Raw genomic sequence first — 20,628 nt, forward strand, 5'->3', positions numbered from 1 at the left:
AGTTTAAGAATTAGTAGAAGTCTCAACTGAAAAGAAAAAAAGCATACCACTAGGAAGGGATGTTATCAGTGAAGTTATGTGGTTGTTTTATTGAAAAGGAAGGAAACTAAATTAAGGTATAATATTTTCATGAAAATAATTTTAAGGGAGCACTGATGATTTTTTTTTACATAGATGTGTGCTGTCTAAGATAAGGCTACTGGTTGTATAAGAAGCTGGGTCATGAAGAGTTATTTTGCTCTGTTGTGTTGGGCCAGTGTATTATTTAATGTATTTTAAAATGTTTGTGGATAAAATGATGGATACTACCTCATGTGCATGTTTGTCTTTCACTGTGATTTCTTTCCACACCTGCCCAATTCCTTGTTATCTTGACTTGTTGACAAGTATCATTTTTTTTTTTACTGTAGTTTACTAAAAAGACTGTGGAAATCCAGATGCTGGACTTTCAGTATGCATTGTCAAAAAGACAGTTATCTAGACTATTTGTGTTGTGCCACATTAACGTAACAGTTAAATAACACTGGTCTTTGTGGTTGAAGTGTGGAAAGTTATTTTTCATTTGAATTTTAAGGTTTCACTGGCACAAAGCTCAAAAAGCAAGGATATATTGTGGTAGCAATAGAGACATATATGTAGGCTCCCCTGTCCATTGGGGAAATGTGCTTCATGAACCTGTCCCCCCTGAGATTCCTGATACTGGTTAGGCTCTTGCCACCCCATAGTGCCTTTTTTAAGGCAAGGTTCAAATGCTAAATTGACTACCGTAACAGGTACAAGCAAGCAAACTCTGTGGGTAATACTACTCAATGCTAGAAGTCTAAACCTCAAAATGCAGTCACTCAGGCACTCCTTAAAATGGAGAACATCGACATCTGTGCAGTGACAGAGACCTGGTTCAAGGCTCCAGGGAACACCCCTGCATTACCAGGCTATAATTCATACCACACCTTTCGGCCACCTAACCTGGACTGAAACACTAAAGGCAGAGGCGTGTCCATATTCATTAAGGATATCCGCACCTCCAGGCTAGTTGCTCAACATAATGCATCCGAAATTATCCAGGTGTAACTAACACTGGGCAAGACTGCAGTCCACGTTGTAGCTTGTTACAGATCCCCCAGGATTCCCACTCTTCATTTCTTAAGATACTGGAAAATATTAAGATACAACCCAATACCTTAATTATGGGCAATTTCAACTACCCCACCATCAACTGGGAAAACTACTCATGTACCAACTCAATCCCTCAACGTTTTCTGGAATTCATAAATTCCAACACCTTGGATCAGCTTGTCCACACCCCCACCAGGGGCAGCAATATCCTGGACCTGGTCATTACCAATATGGGTAACCGATGATGTTCATCGTGTTTCACTGTTGCAGTCATTACACTTGGGTTATCCTGCTGGCAGGCTACCCGCAGTCGGCCTGAATTCCAAAGTCCTGGTCTGGCGTCGGTTGCTGTTGCCTCTTCCCTGACGTCAGTGCACCAGGGGTATATAAGATGCAGCCGACGCCATTTTTTTCAGTCTTTCTTGCTGCATGGTGCCCGAAGCAAAAGCAGTTCGCAAGTGCCGGTCGGCCGACTCCTGAGATTTTCAAAATTGAATTTCAGATCCGAAGTCTTCAGTAAAGCTAAGTACCCTGTTGGGGAAACTTTTTTCTTGCTCCAGACCGATGTCAGAAAAAGTTAACAATTGTATTTCTTGTGGGAAGCAAATACCTCATAAGGATTTTCATTCTTACTGTATTCCTTGCCTAGGCCCTGACCACGACGTTGCTAGTTGTCGGTTTTGTGCTAGATTTAACCAATGCACTATTAAGCGTCGGTACGATTTTGCATTTCATTACTTTGGCCGAAGGTTTAACTATCTAATGCCGTCGGAACAGCCGACGACCAGAGTTCATAAAAAGCGCAAGGAAAAAGAAAAGGACAGGCATCCGAGGTCCAAAACCGACGACGAAGCCTCTTCTAGGCCAGTCGCCGGTTCTCAGTCAGGCGCTTTCGCAGCCCCTGGCACCTGCTACCTCAGAGCCACAGGCCGCCTCCGACTCCCACGTGGAGACAACTAGGCCTCTGGATACTCAAGGTATTGGGGCCTTCAGAAACTAATCCCTCAGATGGGTCCGGAGCCGCTGAGCAGACATCGGCTTCTGAGGGTGTTTTCAGACCTACACAGCTTTATATGAAGCCAACTATCCAAGACAGAGACTAAAACTGCTTTAAAGACAAGGAAACAAGTACAGCATTCTCCAGGACAGACTTCCATGCCTAAGAAACAGATACTCAAAATGGCCGAAGACCTAATTACTTTGATCAGGGTTCCCATCCCCCTCCTGATAAGAGGCCTAGGCAAGACAATGAATATGATTCCTCTGATCAGGTTTCCATTTCCTCTGACTCCTCTTCAGGACAGGGATACTCTATTCCTCCTTATGAGGATTCTGATGCTGAAGAATCTATTCCGTCAGCTTCTCCTCCTGAGGATTATTCCTTTGGGGAAACCCTGCATACCATGAGGGAGCATTTCCACTGGGAGAGCCAAGATTACTCAGAATCTAAGAAAAGACTCAGAGACTTTCTTCTACTACCTCAGCACAGACCTCTTGCTATTCCACCTGTTCTAGACATTGTAGATGATGTATTTTCAGAGTCCGGACTGTCTCCCGACTCTTTACCTCCCGCACCTGTTAAGCCAGACAGGTACTACAGGGTTCCAGATTCTCATAAATTTCTATATAAAAACCCTGCTGCTGACCCAGAAACTATATCTCAGGGTCCCAAAGGGGTCAAGGCCTCTACTGCAAAAAACCCTGTCCCCTCAGATAGGGATTCAAGGGCACTGGACAGATGGGGGAAAAAAGTTTACACTTCTGCTACCTTGGCTGTAAGGGCTTTAAATTATCAGTTTCATATGCTTAAATATCAGCAATATTTAATGTCATTACTAAAACAGAAAATGTTGACAAATTCTGAATGTTCTGAGAACAAGGAAATGCAGGATTTATTGCATGTAGCTGAACAAGTGGGAAAGCATACTTTGCAATGTGGTTTTGTTTCACTGGGGGCCTCTTGCAGGGCCGCTGTTACAGGTTTGGTCATTAGAAGGCATGCTTGGTTAAAGGAATAGAATCTGCCTGATCATGTTAAAGCAAAATTATTGGATGCTCCATTACAGCATGATACTTTATTTGGTGTTAAAGCAGAAGAGGTGTTGAAGAAAATGGAGGATAAAGCTAAATCTATGCAGACAGTAAAGGATTTCTTACAGGTACAGCCACCCAGATTTAGCAGGAACTGGCCTTCTAAGAATTGGTCCTTTCCAGTGTCAGACAGGCCACAAAGAGGCAGGTACAGACACCCTAGAGGCAGACAACAGCCCCAGGGCTCATACAGGCCAAACAATGGGGTGCGTCTACCTCCAAAAGCAGAGAAGACAAATCACAGCCATATGGGAAACAGTCCCAATGACTTCCCTCTGCCAATGCCAAGCACTTATCTTTTGGCAGTACCCTTAGGGGGAAAGCTAGCTAGCACTTTTTTCACAAAATTGGCACATGATCACCCAGGACAAATGGGTCTTAAATATAGTCTCTCAGGGCTACAGGTTCCACTTTCACACCCTTCCAAAGGCAAAAGGTATGCCAGACCTGCCACACAATCAATGGGCAGAGGCACAAAAACAAGTTTCATCTCTCATGAACATGAGGGCTATTTAGCCAGTGCCACAACAAGAGCAGGGACAAGGATTTTACTCAAGACTTTTCTTAGTACCAAGAAAGGACAAAGCCTCGAGATCAAGTCTGGACCTGTCTATTCTAAATACTTTTCTGGACGCTCCAAAATTCAAAATGTTGACTCTGCAGCAGCTTCTGCCCATGCTGGGCAAGAAGGCTTGGCTTGTAACTTCGGACCCCAAAGAGGCATACCTGCATGTCCCAGTCAGACAATCTTGCAGAAGATACTTCAGATTCATAGCTGGCTCAATGCACTACCAATTCTCTGCACTGCCCTTTGGCTTATCTACTGCTCCCAGGGTCTTCACAAAATGCCTGGCACCAGTAATTGCATTTTGCAGACAGAGGAATTCAAATATATCCCTACTTGGATGACTGCCTTATTCAAGCAGAGACCAAAGACATTCTACTAAAGCATCTGGTGCTTGTAAAAAGATTACTAATTAAATCAAAACTAGTACCCTCTCAAGAGATAATATTCCTGGGTGCAAGCTTAAATACAACTGCCCAGATGGCTTATCTCATGCCAGACAAACAAAGGCAATTGACTCCTTACTTCGAAAGCATGGCAACAAAGACCCAATTATCTGCAAGAAAAATTCTGCAGGCTCTGGGCTTCATGGCATCCTGCATTCTGCTAATTTCATATGCAAGACTGCATATTAGGAAGCTACAATGGTATCTAAAAAGTGTTTGGACTCAACATTGCCACAGCCTGGAATCATTAATTTCACTCATTCCCTGCCTGCAACAGGAGTTTCGATGGTGGGCACAGGCCTGTCACCACAACAAGGGACAGCCATTCACTTTACCCACAGCCAGGCAAACACTAACAACAGATGCATCAGATTATGCCTGGGGGGCTCACATGGCAGGAAAATGTATTCAGGGCACATGGCCCACAAGCCAAAGGCATCTTCACATCAATCAAAAAGAGATGCTAGCTGTACAAAATGCCCTGACAGCCTTCAAGGACCTACTTCATCCAGGACAGCTGCTGATAAAGACGGCAATACTACAGTCATGTGGTACATAAACAAGCAGGGAGGTACACATTCTTACCCCCTCTGCAGACAAGCCACGATTTTGTGGAACACAGCATTGACTTACCAAGTACACCTGCAAGCACAATTTCTGCCAGGAAAAACAAATGCTCTGGCAGACGAACTAAGCAGAAACCTCATGGATCCTCATGAGTGGAAACTAGATCCACAAATCTTCAACATGATAACAAGGAAATTGGGATGCCCAGACATAGATCTATTTGCCTCCCCTCACAACTGCCAACTACAAACAAACATGGAAAGTGGATGCTTTGTCATTCAGCTGGAACAACCTTTACAGTATATGCCTTTCCTCCACTGCCTGTCCTCCCCAAGGTACTCCTCAAGGTCAGACAAGAGAAGCCACAAATAATACTGATTGCCCCGGATTGGCCACACCAGCACTGGTACCCAGTCCTAAGGAGCTTGTCTCAAGGCCCAGCCTGGACATAGCCTCAAATTCCTCATTTACTGACCCAACAAAACAATCAGATCCTGCACAGCCAGCTCAGAACTCTAAATCTAGCTGCATGGCGGATAGTGTAACCATTCCGAATACACCTCTCTCTAAAGCGGTTATGGATGTTATTTTGGAGGCCAGGAGGCCCAGTACCAGAAAATCTTATGCAGAAAAATGGAAGAGATTCTGTGCTTGGAACCAGGCACAAGGAATTGACACGCTTGTACCAAATATCCCTCAGATTTTACAATACCTTACTGAGATGCTGGACAAAGGCCTGTCCTTCTCTTCAATTAAGATCCATGCCACAGCCATTTCAGCTCATTACAATACGGACCCACCTATTTTTTCACATCCATTGCTTAGGCAGTACCTCAGAGGAGCCAAAAATGTAAGATCTCCAAGGAGAGCACCAATACCTGCATGGGACCTCAATTTTGTCTTGAAAAAAATCACACTGCCTCCTTTTGAGCCAGCCAATACAGCTGAGATAAAATTCTTATCATGGAAAACAGCTCTGCTCTTAGCAATAACTTCAGCAAGAAGAGTCTCAGAGTTACAGGCATTAACGGCTGTGGAACCTTTTGTTATCTTCCATCCGGACAGGGTTTCTCTAAGGACAAACCAAACATTTATGCCTAAGGTAGTGTCCAGTGTGGCTTTTAACCAAACCATTCATTTGCCTACTTTTTACCCAAACCCACAGATTAAAGGGGAGAGACTTCTGCATTCTTTGGACATACACAGACAGCTACGCTTCTACTTGGACAAAACTAAAGCTTTCAGAAAGACTGAGCAACTTTTAGTGGCATATGCTGCAGGATCACAAGGAAAGGCTATCTCAGAGCAGACTATTTCAAAATGGATAGGACACTGCATTCGTTTCTGCTATTCACAACATGGCAAATCAGTGCCTAAGGGCATTAGACCACATTCGACCAGGGCAGCAGCCACCTCAGCAGCCTTCCTCAGAGGAGTACCAACCAAGGATATTTTGGAGGCTGCAACTTGGACTTCAGTGCACACTTTTACTAAGCACTACCACTTACCTCTTTACTCTAAATCCAGAGCAGGCTTTGCCACTGCAGTTCTGCAGGGCCTCATAGCCAGTCCTAATTCTATTTAGACCCAGCCGCCCAACCTCAGCTTTCGGATTCAACCCAAGTGTAATGACTGCAACAGTGAAACACGATGAACATAGTACAGTTGTGTACCTACCATAAATGTAGATGTTCGAGTGTATTCACTGTTGCAGTCCAGGTTACCCACCCACCATCCCCTTTTCTTTGCTGGGACTTATCTGTACTTCTCTATTCTGTACAACCTATGTAGTGCATTTGCTTGTAGATGAAGGTAATGTTTATTTTAGTGCATGCTTTTTATAAGCAATATTTTTAGCCTACCCTTTTGGGGCACCTGACATCTGGGGCAAGAAAAACTGAAGAAAATGGCGTCTGCTTCATCTTGTATACCCCTGGCGCACTGACGTCAGGGAAGAGGCAACAGCAACCGACGCCAGATCAGGACTTTGGAATTCAGGCCAACTGCGGGTAGCCTGCCAGCAGGGATAACCCAAGTGTAATGACTGCAACAGTGAATACACTCGAACATCTACATTTATGGTAGGTACACAACTGTACTTTCCACACCAGAGGTCAACTCCTCGCTGGTCAGGTCCGACCACAAGCTAATCATCCTAGACATCCATATCCAACCCCACCCCCCATTAAGGAAACCACCATCAAAAACTACTCCAAAGCCAACTTCATGCCTCCTAAGACAGAAGTGGCAACCTTCACGATACCGATGTAGATGGAAAATAGAGGTACGAATGCTGAATCTTACACAAATGCACTGTATATGCACATACAGGAGTGCATGGATCGTGCCATCCCCAACAGTATCAAGACGCTATCCTCCAAAAACAGGAAGCCAATCTGGTAGTTCCCTGCCATAAACAAATTTTACAACAGAAGGAAGAAGCTGTTGCAAAAAAGACTAAAATTCCAAGATTGGAGGACTTCCCTGGTCAGCCTCAGCAAGAAGCTGAGATCCCTCTTAAATCCTCCAAAGCCAGTTATGAAAGTAAAATTGCCACTGATTCCAAAGACAACCACAAAGCATTCTACAGCTATGTCAACAACCCACACAGTAAATGTAGCCAACTTCAAGTCCAACTTTAGACCTGTGATGAGTGGATTACCACAGGGTTCGGTTCTGGGTACTTCTCTGAAGTGCAGGCCAACACAGAAGGTCTTTAGCTAACAAAGTTTGCAGATGACTGCAAACTGGGAGCCATAATAGAATCACCTAATGATGTAGACATTCTACAAAAGGGCCTCACAGAGAAGATGCTTGGTGTTAAAGTCATGGCCTCAAGCTCAATGTCAAGCAGTGCATTGTCATCCCCTTTGAGAAAAACTCGGTACCCATGAACTACCACATAGGTGGTAGCTCACTAAACACTGAAAGTGTGGTAAGAGACCTCAGGATACAGGTGGACAGTAGTCTCTCCTTTGATAACCACATTGTCACAGTAGTCAGGAAATCCTTCTGCGTGGCACACCTCATCACAAAAGGGTTCTCCTCTAGAAAAAAGGTCATTTACTCATCCCTCATCAGATCCATTATAGAGTACAATGCCCCGTTTGGCATGTAACTCACAAGACACCTTCAACAATTGGTAAGGCCACAGAAATACCTCACTAAGAGGATTACTGGCCTCAAACAGATGCCATATGCAAGCCATCTCAAAAAACTCCAGCTCTACTCCATCGCATGCCGCTTACTCAGAAGCGATCTCTGCACTGTTAGACATGCTACACTTAAAGAAATCCCAGTCCCTCCGAATCACATGCTCCGGGGACCTAAACCTTCTCACCACAATAAACAGAATATGCTGGAGGGATAATTTCCTGTCCCAGAGACTTCCCATACTCTGGAACAAACTACCCATTCATGTCAAGCAAAGCTCCCTAATTGGCCCTCTTTAAGAAAAACCTTGACGACTGGATGGGAAATGGAAAATTCACCCCAGGGATCACTTCTGCGGCACTGCTTGACAGGGCCACAGGAAAATAATTTTCTTGGGTGGCGAAAGCCAGGGAACTGTTTTGGCTAGGATTATATAGGCCTCAGGGCCAATAGCCTAGTACCTACCTATGAACCTATAACTTTCCTGTAGATCATCTCAGAGTTCTGCATACAGAACCAGTGAGACAGTGTAAGACCAAGGTTCATTTTTTCATATAGTCTTTAGGAGCAGGGAGACAAGATTCTAAAAGTTAAATGCAGTTAGAGGTGGTGCCTGCATATAGTAAATGGTGATCTGATGTTGTCATCTTCATTTCCATTAACCTGTGGCTCTCTTTTTCCGACCCTCAGAACTGACCAGCCACTCTGCAAGCTTGAGATTTCAGACTTGAGCTACTCCCCTCTACCCATAATGCCCGCTCCCCCACACTATCTCAGATCTCATTTGTCACGTGTTCATTCAGCAGTGAGGATGTCCTTCAAGGATGCATCTGCAGTCATAACATATGGGTTGTCCTGCCTCAGGCAGCCCTTCGGTCGGCCAGATTCCAAAGTCTGGGTCTGGCCTCGGCTGATGTCGCACTTTCCCCGACGTCAGAGCGTCTGGGGTATAAAAGCATCAGCCGACGCCATCTTCCCCAGTCTTTCTTGCCGCGCGGTGCCCAAAGCAGAAGCTGTTCGCAAGTGCCGGTCGGTCAGATCCAGTGATTTCAGCTACCGAAAACTTCGAAAAAGCTAAGTACCCCATTGGGGACTCTTTCTTGCCTCAGCCGATGTCAGATAAAGTAAATAATTGTTTAACTTGTGGGAAACAAGTACCTCATAAGGATTTCCATTCCTACTGCCTTCCTTGTTTAGGCCCAGACCACGACGTATTGTCCTGTTCAGCCTGTGCTTCCTTCAACCGACGAACTCTTAGACGTCGGTCGGAGTTTGCAGAGGAATTTTTTGGGGCTAGTTTTGCATATAAAATGCCATCGGAGACTCCGACATCACATTTGGTGAAAAAACGGAAGGACAAGGACCGACACTCGCGGCCCACGGTTTCGGCTGAAACCACGGTAAGGCCTACCGCGAGTGTCTCGGTTTCGGCCGAAACAGAGTCCTCAGAGATTCCTTCATCCAAATCCACTCAACCGACCACCGCGGCCCGGGAGGCCCCGGCTGAGTTGGCTACCGAGCTACCTACCGAATCCAGTGCCCAGGATATGTCCAACACCATACCTTTGGACATATCTACTCCTGCACGTGGGGCAGCTAGGCCCCCTGCTTCCATGTCCATTGAGGCCTTTTCTAGGGCTAAAGCTGCTAAACTTTCTAAAGCTTTGCCTCCCAAGACTACATCCCAGAGGCCTTCCTCTAGTTCTCAGATCCTCAGCCTTGCAGAGGACCTTATTTCTTTAATTAGAGGTTCACAACCTCACCCGGACAGGGCCTCTCACCCTCCACCAGACAAAAGGCCCAGGACTGAGCCTTCTGACCCACACTCTTCAGATGAGTCCTCGGATGGTTCTGAGTTGCCAGACCACCAGGAGGAGGCTTATTCTCCTATGAGGATTCTGATGCAGAAGAATCTATCCCTTCGGCCTCCCCTCCTGAAGAGTTTTCCTTTGGTGAGACTTTACACTCCATGAGAGAGCATTTTCAATGGCAAGGTCAGGATTTCTCTGATTCTAGAAAAAGATTAAGGACCTTTTTACATTTGCCTCAGCATAGGCCCTTAGCTATACCTCCTGTTTTGAATGTAATTGATGATGTGTACAATGATGTCAGTACAGCCCCTGATACTCTGGCCCCTGCCAAACCTGATAGATACTACAGGGTCCCGGATTCTCATTTTCATCTGTATAAAGCCCGTTCTGCAGACCCAGAAACTATTACTCTGGGCCCTAAAGGGGTTGCGGCTGCCACTGCCAAAAATCCTCTACCTTCTGAAAGAGAGTCTAGAGCTTTAGAGAGATGGGGAAAGAAGGTATATACTTCTGCAACTCTTTCCGTCAGGGCACTAAATTGTCAATTTCATATGATACAGTACCAAGAGTATTTGTTAGATGAACTGAACAAGAAGCTTTCTTCTCCTGAGCCCCTTGACTGTAAACCCCTTCAGGATTTGGTACACAACTCACAGCAAGTTAGTAATCATTTCTTAAAATGTGGTTATGATGCATTGGAGGCTTCATTTAAGTCAGCTATGACTGGGGCAGTTATTCGTAGGCATGCCTGGCTGAAGGAACAATCTTTGCCAGACCATGTTAAAGCTAAACTCCTGGATGCTCCAATGGAGAAACAAAATTTATTTGGCTCCTCTGCTCAGGAGGTCTTAAAAAAGTATGAAGAAAAGGCAAAATCTGTGCAAACAGTTAAGGATTTCCTGCAAGTACAACCACCAAGATTCAGCAGAAACTGGCCTACTAAGAATTGGTCTTTTCCAGACTCGGACAGAGTCCAGAGAGGCAGGAACAGACGCCCCAGAGGCAGAGGCCAATCTAGGGGCTCTTACAGAGGCCGCCAGTGGCAGCCTGCCAACCAGAGAGGTGGTGCAACAGCAGCAACAACAACTACTACACCAGGACAGGCTCAATGACTTTACTCTGATTCCACCCACCAGGGCTCAACTGGAAGCACCCTTGGGCGGAAAGCTTGCTTTATTCTCGGAAAATTGGCACTATATTACAAGGGACACATGGACACTGCAAATTATAGACAAAGGATACAGGTTCCACTTCCACACTTTGCCAAAAAGAAACGGAATGCCAAACCTACCACCAAATCAGAGGGCAGAGGCTTTAAAGCAGATCAACAACTTGCTTCAAATGAAAGCTATAGAAAAGGTACCACTTTCAGAGCAAGGCCAAAGATTTTACTCTAGACTATTCCTTGTACCAAGAAAAGAAAATCAATGGAGGCCTATTCTCGACCTGTCCGCACTGAATACTTACCTCATTGTGCCAAAATTCAAGATGCTGACCCTACAGCAACTTCTTCCCATGTTGGGCAAGGAGTCTTGGCTGGTGACTCTAGATCTCAAGGAGACATACCTGAACGTCCCTATTCGACCAAACTGAGAAGACACCTCAGATTTCTTGCAGGATCAGAGCATTATCAATTCTCAGCATTGCCCTTTGGCTTATCTACTGCGCCCAGAGTATTCACGAAATGCCTGACATCAGTAATTGCACACTGCAGACTTCAGGGGATTCAAATCTACCCTTATCTGGACGACTGCCTTATACAAGCTGACAACAAGGTAAATTTGATAAAAGACTTGGCCTATGCCATCCACCTACTACAGGCATTGGGATACACAGTCAACATCCAAAAATCAAGACTGGTTCCATCCCAAAGGATAACCTTTCTGGGTGCGGATCTAGACACAACCACCCAAATGGCCTTTCTCACAAAAGAAAAACAAAAACAACTTCCGGATTACTTCATGAATCTGACAAGACAAGCTCAGCTTACTGCAAGGAAAATCCTGCAGGCCCTGGGTTACATGGCATCCTGCATAATTCTGATACCACAGGCCAGGCTGCATATGAGAAAATTACAATGGTACCTAAGGAGTGTATGGTCTCAACACAGTCACAGTTTGGAAACTTTGATACCAATCATTCCTTGTCTTCAAAAGGAATTCCTGTGGTGAGCTCAGGCCTGCTTGCCTTTCAACAAACCAAAAACAAAACAAACCATCACCAAGGATGCTTCAGACCGAGGATGGGGAGCACACATGGAGGGCAACTGTATCCAAGGCTTATGGTCTCAAGGGCAGCTACACATGCACATAAACCAAAAGGAAATGCTGGCAGTGATGCATGCAATCGAGGCTTTCAAACCCTTCCTCCATCAAGGCCACCTGTTAATAAGGACAGACAACACCACGGTCATGTGGTACATAAACAGGGAGGCACACACTCCTACCCTCTATGCCGGATGGCTATGAATCTATGGGAGCTATGCCTGAAACTCAATATCCAACTGCAGTCCCAGTTCGTGCCAGGAAAGGAAAATGCACTGGCAGACAGCTTAAGCAGAACTACCATGGATGCACACGAATGGATGCTGCACCCAGACATCTTCCAACTCATAACAAAGGCATGGGAATGCCGAGATAGATCTATTCGCCTCCCCCCTCAACCATCAACTGAGGACATTCTGCTCAAGGACATACCACCCACAAGCATGGAGGGTGGACTCTCTCTCTTTCAGCTGGAAAGCTCTAAAAGTATATGCCTTCCCACCTCGGCCTTTAATGTACAAGGTTCTACTGAAGATCAGGGAGGAACAGCCAAGAGTGATTCTGATAGCTCCAGACTGGCCAAGGCAACACTGGTATCCACTATTGAGGAGCATGTCACAGGCAAAACCATGGCCTCTCCCCCTATGGCCTCTTCTTCTGACGCAGAACAATTTCAAGATCATGCATCCCAATTTGAAAACATTGCAGCTAACTGCCTGGAAAATCCCTTAAATCCAAAACAAAATGTTTTATCACAGAGAGTGAAGGACATTATCATGGAAGCTCACCGGCCTTCCACAAGGAAGACATACTCAGCTAAATGGAAAAGATTTTTCATTTGGAACACATCAAAAGGCTTAGATGTGGCAGTGGCAAGCATGACACACATTCTGGAATACTTAGCAGAACTGTTCCACAATGGCCTTTCCTATTCTTCCATTAAGATTCATGCCTCAGCAATTTCAGCAGAATACAATGTGGATCCACCTATCTTCTCACACCCTCTCCTCAAGCAATTTCTGAGAGGGATCAAAAATATCAAACCTCCAAGAAAACCCCCTTTACCTGCTTGGGATCTCAACTTTGTCTTGGAAAAACTAACACTTCCTCCCTTTGAACCAGCAGCAACAGCGGATCTTCAGTTTCTGTCTTGGAAAACTGCATTCCTTCTGGCAATAACTTCAGCAAGAAGAGTATCTGAGTTACAAGCATTAATGGCAGTACAGCCATTTCTTATCTTCCATCAGGACAGAGTTACACTAAGAACTAATCCTACTTTTATGCCAAAGGTGGTATCTAGGGTATCCTTGAACCAAGCTATTCACTTGCCTACTTTCTTCCCAAATCCACAGAATAGAGGGGAAAAACTTCTGCACACCCTGGATATACACAGACAACTACGCTACTACTTGGACAGAACTAAAAGTAGCAGAAAAACTGACCAACTATTTGTAGCACATGCTGCTGGGGTGCAAGGAAAAGCAATTTCCAAACAGACAATTTCAAAATGGATAGGAAATTGCATTCGATTTTGTTACTCCTTTCATGGAAAGTCAGTTCCTGCAAACATCAGGCCTCATTCCACAAGGGCCACGGCCACCACTACAGCCTTCCTACGAGGGGTGGCTACCAAGGACATTTTAGAAGCTGCTACTTGGAGCTCCGTGCATACATTTACCAAACATTACAATGTACCTTTATACTCCAGATGCAGAGCAGGCTTTGCTACTGCAGTCCTGCAGGGGATCTTAACTACACCATCCTTTTCTTAGTACCTCCTCCCCCAGATTGGCTATGGTATTCTACCCATATGTTATGACTGCAGATGCATCCTTGAAGGACATAGTACAGTTTTGTACCTACCATAAATGTAGATGTCCGATAGGTATGCATCTGCAGTCAGGTTTACCCTCCCTCCTACCCCTCTGTGGTATTTCTAGGGTGCTTACCCCTCTTTTAGCTAGCTGGGGGAATCTATTATGGTGTATTTGTTTGTATATACATGTGTGTATATATATATATATATATATATCTACATATATATATTTTTTTTTTTTTGCAGATGTTTGGAATTTTATTGCATTTATCCAAATTTAGCCTTCCTAGAGGGCACCTGGCATCTGGGGCAAGAAAAACTGAGGAAGATGGCGTCGGCTGATGCTTTTTATACCCCAGACGCTCTGACGTCGGGGAAAGTGCGACATCAGCCGAGGCCAGACCCAGACTTTGGAATCCGGCCGACCGAAGGGCTGCCTGAGGCAGGACAACCCATATGTTATGACTGCAGATGCATTCCTATCGGACATCTACATTTATGGTAGGTACAAAACTGTACTTTCCTGGGCTCTGAGCTCCTCTGTTAATATTGAGAGTGTTACTTTTAAAATTTTCTTGTGTTTTTCTTTCTTTTGCTTCTCTTTCTTAGTTGCCAGTTGTTTTTTCTGCCTGCCTTTGCTCTTTTTAGTCGGGTTTCTCACTCCATAATCCCTTTTCTATCTTTGTAGTGAAAAAAAAAACTCTTTCTTTACCTATCCTCTCGCTTTCTTTCCTTCTCTGTGGCTGACCAGAAACCACTTGGTTTCAAGAAGTGCACTTCCTGTGGGCATAAGATCCCACTGTCTGTTGCCCACAGGGAGTGTGTGTATTGCCTTTGGCCTGCACATCTGGACTCCTCCTGTGAGGTGTGCAAAGGGTTCCACTCTAGGGTCCTGGCTGAGAGGAGGAGCAAGCTTATCCTCAAGGGCTTGATCCCTTCATCTTCTTCCTTTGGCATCCCTTCCACTTCAGGCCTTAACACCCCCCTCCAAAAAGTCCTGGGATGCCAGGGAGAGCAGGAAACGCTTGCCCACGAGGTCCTTTTCAGAGCCACCCAAAAAGGCTTCAAGAGTCTCTGAGCCAACCCACTCTGAACCGTGGTCATCGGCCCCTACCTCCTCTCCTCTGACACAATCATCCTCTGTGGCTTTGTGGCCAAGTGCTACATCCGTGGCTGTCCTGACACCTATTTCAGACTGTCCAGGAGGTCTCCAAGACCCCCCCCTTCCACTTCTTCCAGATATTCCCAAAGCCTTGCTTCCAAGGATATGGGTAGACTGATGACTTGGTTCCATTGGTGTTTGGTGCCGTGGTGTCAGAACCGATTGAGATTCCTTTGTTGACTTCCACTATTTCCTCGATGTACTTGGCACCGGCTGTGTCGGTTCCAAGTGCGTCTCGGAGCTGTACCTTTGAGGTTGGCTCCTGGGGAGTTGATGTCCAATTCCAAAGTGTTCGGAGCTGTCTCTCCCCGTCTGAACTTCAACCTTCAACAGCTCAGCTCTGACTTCCCCTTCAGAGCAGGAGGCTCAGGCCCCCCAAGAGGCATCTGCTTCTGTGGCTTTGCCCTCGAAGGGACTGCTTTCTGAGGGTTTGAGCCCTTCTGCTTTCGAGGTGGTGGAGACGGTTCTCTCCCACCCTGGGAGTGTCTCAGCACGCACCTCCTTGGAAACTCCTCCTCCCTGTTCTGGTCTAGTGCATGAGGCCTCAAGTCTGCCACATGGACAACCGGTCCCTGAAAGCTTCCACAGTCTTCCTTCTGTGGATCTCCGAGAGTCTTCCAACACCTCCCAGGAGCATCCCCCAGAAGAGTTTATGTAAGAGGAGGCACATGGATTCCCGGGAGGAATCCCTCATCACCAACACCAGTTTTGAGGAAGGAGAACGGTCCTCCAGGTCATCAGCTGACGAAGTCTGCTTTGGAGACATTCTAGAAATCCTGCGCCAGAGGGGTGGCTGGTCTTCCCAGAACCCTTCCCAGAGGAATCAGTTCTGTGGGAGGCTTTCAGGTCCAGCCCGCCTACCACCTGGCTGTCTCCCCCTGCCGACCCTCTTATCGAGCTAGAGTCAGCCGGGGCATGGAAGGGGTTGGATATGGTAGAACCGATCCTTAAGCAGGCAAGCAAGATTTTGAGTGCTCCTTTGGGCAAGACTTTATGGACTAAGGGTATTCCAGTAGATGCTGTGGTTGTCGAAGCTACCAAGAAGAAGCTTGCACAAGAGAGCTCTTCTGTCCACCCTCCCAACAGAGAATTGCGAGCATTGGATAGATTTGGGAAAATTGTTTGTCTCTTCTACATTTACCTTGAGGGAATTGATTTTGCAAAGCTACAAAGGGATCTGGTAAAGGAACTTTCTAGCTCATCCCCTGGATCCATGCCAGCGGAGAAAGAGAAAAGCTTTTCCTCCAGACTAGAAACCCTTCAATCACTGGCTAATGTGTCCATGTAGTTGATATCCCACGCTGTAGAGGATACATCAAGGGTGGAGAGTTCCAGTATTGCTATAAGGCACCATGCCTGGATGAGGCTGTGTGACTTTGCAGAGCCCTTCAAAAACAGTCCTTTATCAGAGCCCCCTTTGATGGCTCCACATTGTTTGGGTCTACATTTCGTGACACACACTCTTCTGCAGTGAAAAGGAAGGAAAGACCCTGTCTGCCGTCAGGATTAATTTTTCTACCCCACAAAGGTTATTTTTGTAGGAACCAGTGTGGGAGTAAAAAGACATGGTTTCATAAGTCACAGGGTCCTTTTCAGGATGTTCAGGGAGAATTTTTCCCAAAGAGGAAGGGGGGGGCACGCAACCAGAATGGGAAACACCACCCACACGGCCCAGGAGGGTCTGCAAAACCAAGGGTCACAAGAAACCTTCTTGGATCGACCCTTCCAGTGCTCCTGAACGGTTGCCCAGCTGCCTTTCCCTGGAGGCAGTCAGGGGACACTTCTCCCTGCACCTAGCAACCTAGGAGGCCATCACAGATGATCGCTGGGTGTTAAGGGTCGTATCCAGAGGATACTACATTCCCTTTTTAGAAACTCCCAAATTGCACCCTGATGTTCCACCCAGTCAGGGGGAGGATGCGGCCTTAGAAACAGAAAAACTACTAAACAAAAGAGTCATCCAAAAGGTCCCCCCCCCCCGATCAAGTCAGATCGGGTGTTTACTGTGGGATGTCCTTCAAGGATGCATCTGCAGTCCTTACAAATGGGTTGTCCTGTCGTCAGGCAGCCCTTCGGTCGGCCGGATTCCAAAGTCTGGGTCCGGCTTCGGCTGGTGTCGCACTTCACCCGACGTCATCACTGCAGTTTCTCGGGTATAAAGGCATCAGCCGACGCCATTTTCCTCAGTCTTTCTTGCCGCGTGGCGCCCGAAGCAGAAGCTGTTCGCAAGTGCCGGTCGGTCAGATCCAGAGATTACTACTACCGAATACTACTTCGAAGACTTCGGGGACTCTTTCTTGCCTCAGCCGATGTCAGAGAAAGTGAATAACTGTTTATCTTGTGGGAAACAAATACCTCATAAAGATTTCCACTCCTACTGCATACATTGTTTAGGCCCAGACCACGACGTAGCAGCTTGTCTAGCCTGTGCTTCTTTTAACCGACGGACGCTTAGACGTCGGTCGGAGTTTGCTGAACAGATTTTCGGCTCTGATTTTGCCTATATTATGCCGTCGGATCCTCCGACGACGCAAATTACCAAAAACGCAAAGAAAAGGACCGACACTCAGGGTCTGCGGTTTCGCCGAAACCGCGATTAAGCAAACCGAGTGTCTCGGTTTCGCCGAAACCGAGCAAGCGGTTCTTTCTTCAGCCGAAACCATGCCTTCTACCGAGGCCTCCTCTAGCCTGGTAGAATCGGCTTCTGAAATCCAACCTTCTGTTGCGGTTTCTCAGGAATTATCAGACACTATTGCCCTGGATATTTCAACCCCTGCACGTGGAGCTGCTACGCCTCTTGCAGCCATGTCTATTAAGGCCTTAGCCAGGGCTAAAGCAGCAAAAGCTTCAAAAACGGTGCCTGCCAAACCCCCCTCACACAGGCCCAGCACCAGCTCCCATATGCTTTCTTTGGCTGAGGATCTCATTTCTTTAATTCGTGGATCCCAGCCTCATCCAGACAGGACCTCTCTCCCACCTCCAGAAAAGAGGCCTAGAGCAGAGCCCCCTGAGCCAGTATCCACAGATGATTCCTCTGATGACTCAGAACATACAGACCCTCCTGAGGCTCCTTATTCCCCTTACGAAGACTCTGATTCTGAAGAGTCCATTCCTTCAGCCTCTCCACCTGAGGAATTTTCCTTTGGGGAAACCTTGCATGCTATGAGGGAACAATTTCAGTGGCAGGGCCAAGATTTCTCAGACTCCAGAAAAGGCTTAGAACCTTTCTACATTTGCCACAACATAGGCCTTTAGCTATACCTCCAGTACTTTCTGTTGTAGATGATGCATTTAATGATGCTTGCACTGCTCCTGATTCATTACCTCCTGCCCTGCTAAGCCTGATAGGTTCTACAGGGTCCCGGACACTCATCACCATTTATACAAGGCTCCTTTTGCAGTTCAAGGGAATATCTCCCAGGGCTCTAAAGTTGTAGCAGCTACTTCTACTAAGAACCCCTCCCTCTGAAAGGGAATCCAGGTCCTTAGAGAGATGGGGTAAAAAAGTTTACACCTCTGCTACTTTGTCAGCTAGGGCTTTGAACTGCCAATTTCATATGATTCAATATCAAGAGTTTATGCTTGACAAGTTAACTAAAAGGCTGTCCTCTGAAGAATCTTTAGATAAAAAATATGTTCAGGAAATGGTACATAACATACAGCAGGTTAGTAACCATTCTTTAAAATGTGGCTATGATGCACTGGAGGCTTCCTTTAGATCAGCCATGACTGGCACAGTTATCAGGAGACATGCATGGTTGAAAGAACAGGCATTACCAGACCATGTCAAATCAAAGCTTTTGGATGCACCCATGGACAAGGTCAATTTATTTGGTTCCCCTGCACAGCAGGTACTAAAAAAGATGGAAAAGAAGGCGAAATCTGTACAAACAGTGAAAGATTTCTTACAGGTTCAACCTCCAAGGTTTAGCAGGAACTGGCCCTCCAAGAATTGGTCCTTTCCGGACTCCTCTAAGACACAGAGAGGCAGGAATAGGCATTCTAGAGGCAGAAACCAATCCAGGGGTGCCTACAGGGGACGCCAGTGGCAAGGTAACTACCAGCGAGGCACGGGCGCAGCCACCACCACTAAAACAACTCGATCACAGTGACTTGGCAGTGGCACCGCCTACCAGGGAACAACTAGAAGCACCCTTAGGCGGAAAGCTAACCTTATTTTCAAAGAACTGGCATTGCATCACAAGGGAAAAATGGATTTTGCAAACTATAGACCAAGGTTACAGGTTCCATTTCCATACTCTACCAGGAAAGAGAGGAATGCCAAACCTACCACCTACTCAAAGGACAGAAGCTCTAAAGCAAATATCTCAACTATTAAGAATGAGAGCTGTGGAAAAGGTACCATCTATGGAGCAAGGAAAGGGATTTTACTCCAGACTCTTCCTGGTACCAAGAAAAGAAAACAAATGGAGGCCTATTCTAGACCTGTCCACTTTAAACACATTCCTCATTGTTCCAAAATTCAAAATGCTGACCCTACAGCAGCTTCTTCCCATGCTGGGCAAGGAGTCTTGGCTGGTAACTCTAGATCTCAAGGAGGCATACCTGCACGTCCCCATACGACCAATTTGCAGAAGATACCTCAGATTTCTTGCAGGATCAGAGCATTATCAATTCTCAGCATTGCCCTTTGGCTTATCTACTGCCCAGAGTGTTCACGAAATGCCTGGCATCAGTAATTGCTCATTGCAGACTTCAGGGATCCAAATTTATCCCTACCTGGACGACTGCCTGATACAAGCGGACAACAAAAGCAAGCTAACAGAAGACTTACAAAGAGTCATTTACCTGCTGCAAGCCCTGGGATATACAGTCAATATAAAAAGTCAAGGCTGATTCCATCCCAAAAATAGCCTTTCTGGGTGCAGAGCTGGACACATCAAAACAAATGGCATTCCTAACTGCAGAAAAGAAAGAGCAACTACCTCTACTTCTTGGCATTAACAAAGCAGAACCATCTAACTGCAAGAAAAGTACTACAAGCCCTAGGCTTCATGGCATCCTGCATAATCCTGGTCCCTCATGCCAGACTGCATATGAGAAAGCTACAGTGGTACCTAAAGAATTTGTGGTCCCAACACAAGCACAGCCTAGAAACCAAAATTCCAATAATCCCATGCCTGAAGCAAGAGTTCCTATGGTGGGCTCAGGCCTGTCAATCAAACACAGGATTGCCCTTCTGCAACAGTCAACCAAGCCAAACCATCACGACAGATGCCTCAGACCTCGGTTGGGGCACACATGCTGGGCAAGTGCATACAAGGCTTATGGACTCAAGACCAGCTGCGCCTGCACATAAATCTAAAGGAAATGCTGGCAGTAAAATTGGCAATCCAGTCATTCAGACCATTTCTCCAAGAAGGTCAGTTGATGATAAGGACAGACAACACCACAGTTATGTGGTACATCAACAAACAGGGAGGCACACATTCATATCCTCTATGCGGCTGGCACTGGACCTATGGGATGTGGCTCTGAGCTACAACATTCAGTTACAAGCAATTTTTGTACTGGGAAAAGAAAACATTCTAGCAGACATATTAAGCAGAACTACCACAGATGCCCACGAATGGATGCTGCATCCGGACATCTTCAAAGCTATCACAAGAGAATGGG

The 20,628-nt window shown here is 46.1% G+C and overlaps 1 protein-coding gene across 1 annotated transcript in view; it reads left to right on the forward strand.

Moving 5' to 3' along the window:
- PPP1R16A (protein phosphatase 1 regulatory subunit 16A) overlaps window positions 1–20,628 on the forward strand; it is a 1,191,114-nt gene that overhangs the window by 780,366 nt on the left and 390,120 nt on the right. The window lies entirely within an intron of this gene.

The sequence above is a fragment of the Protopterus annectens genome, chromosome 3.part1 (assembly GCF_019279795.1).
Source record: "Protopterus annectens isolate FY-2018-M chromosome 3.part1, PAN1.0, whole genome shotgun sequence".
Lineage (NCBI taxonomy): Eukaryota > Metazoa > Chordata > Ceratodontiformes > Protopteridae > Protopterus > Protopterus annectens.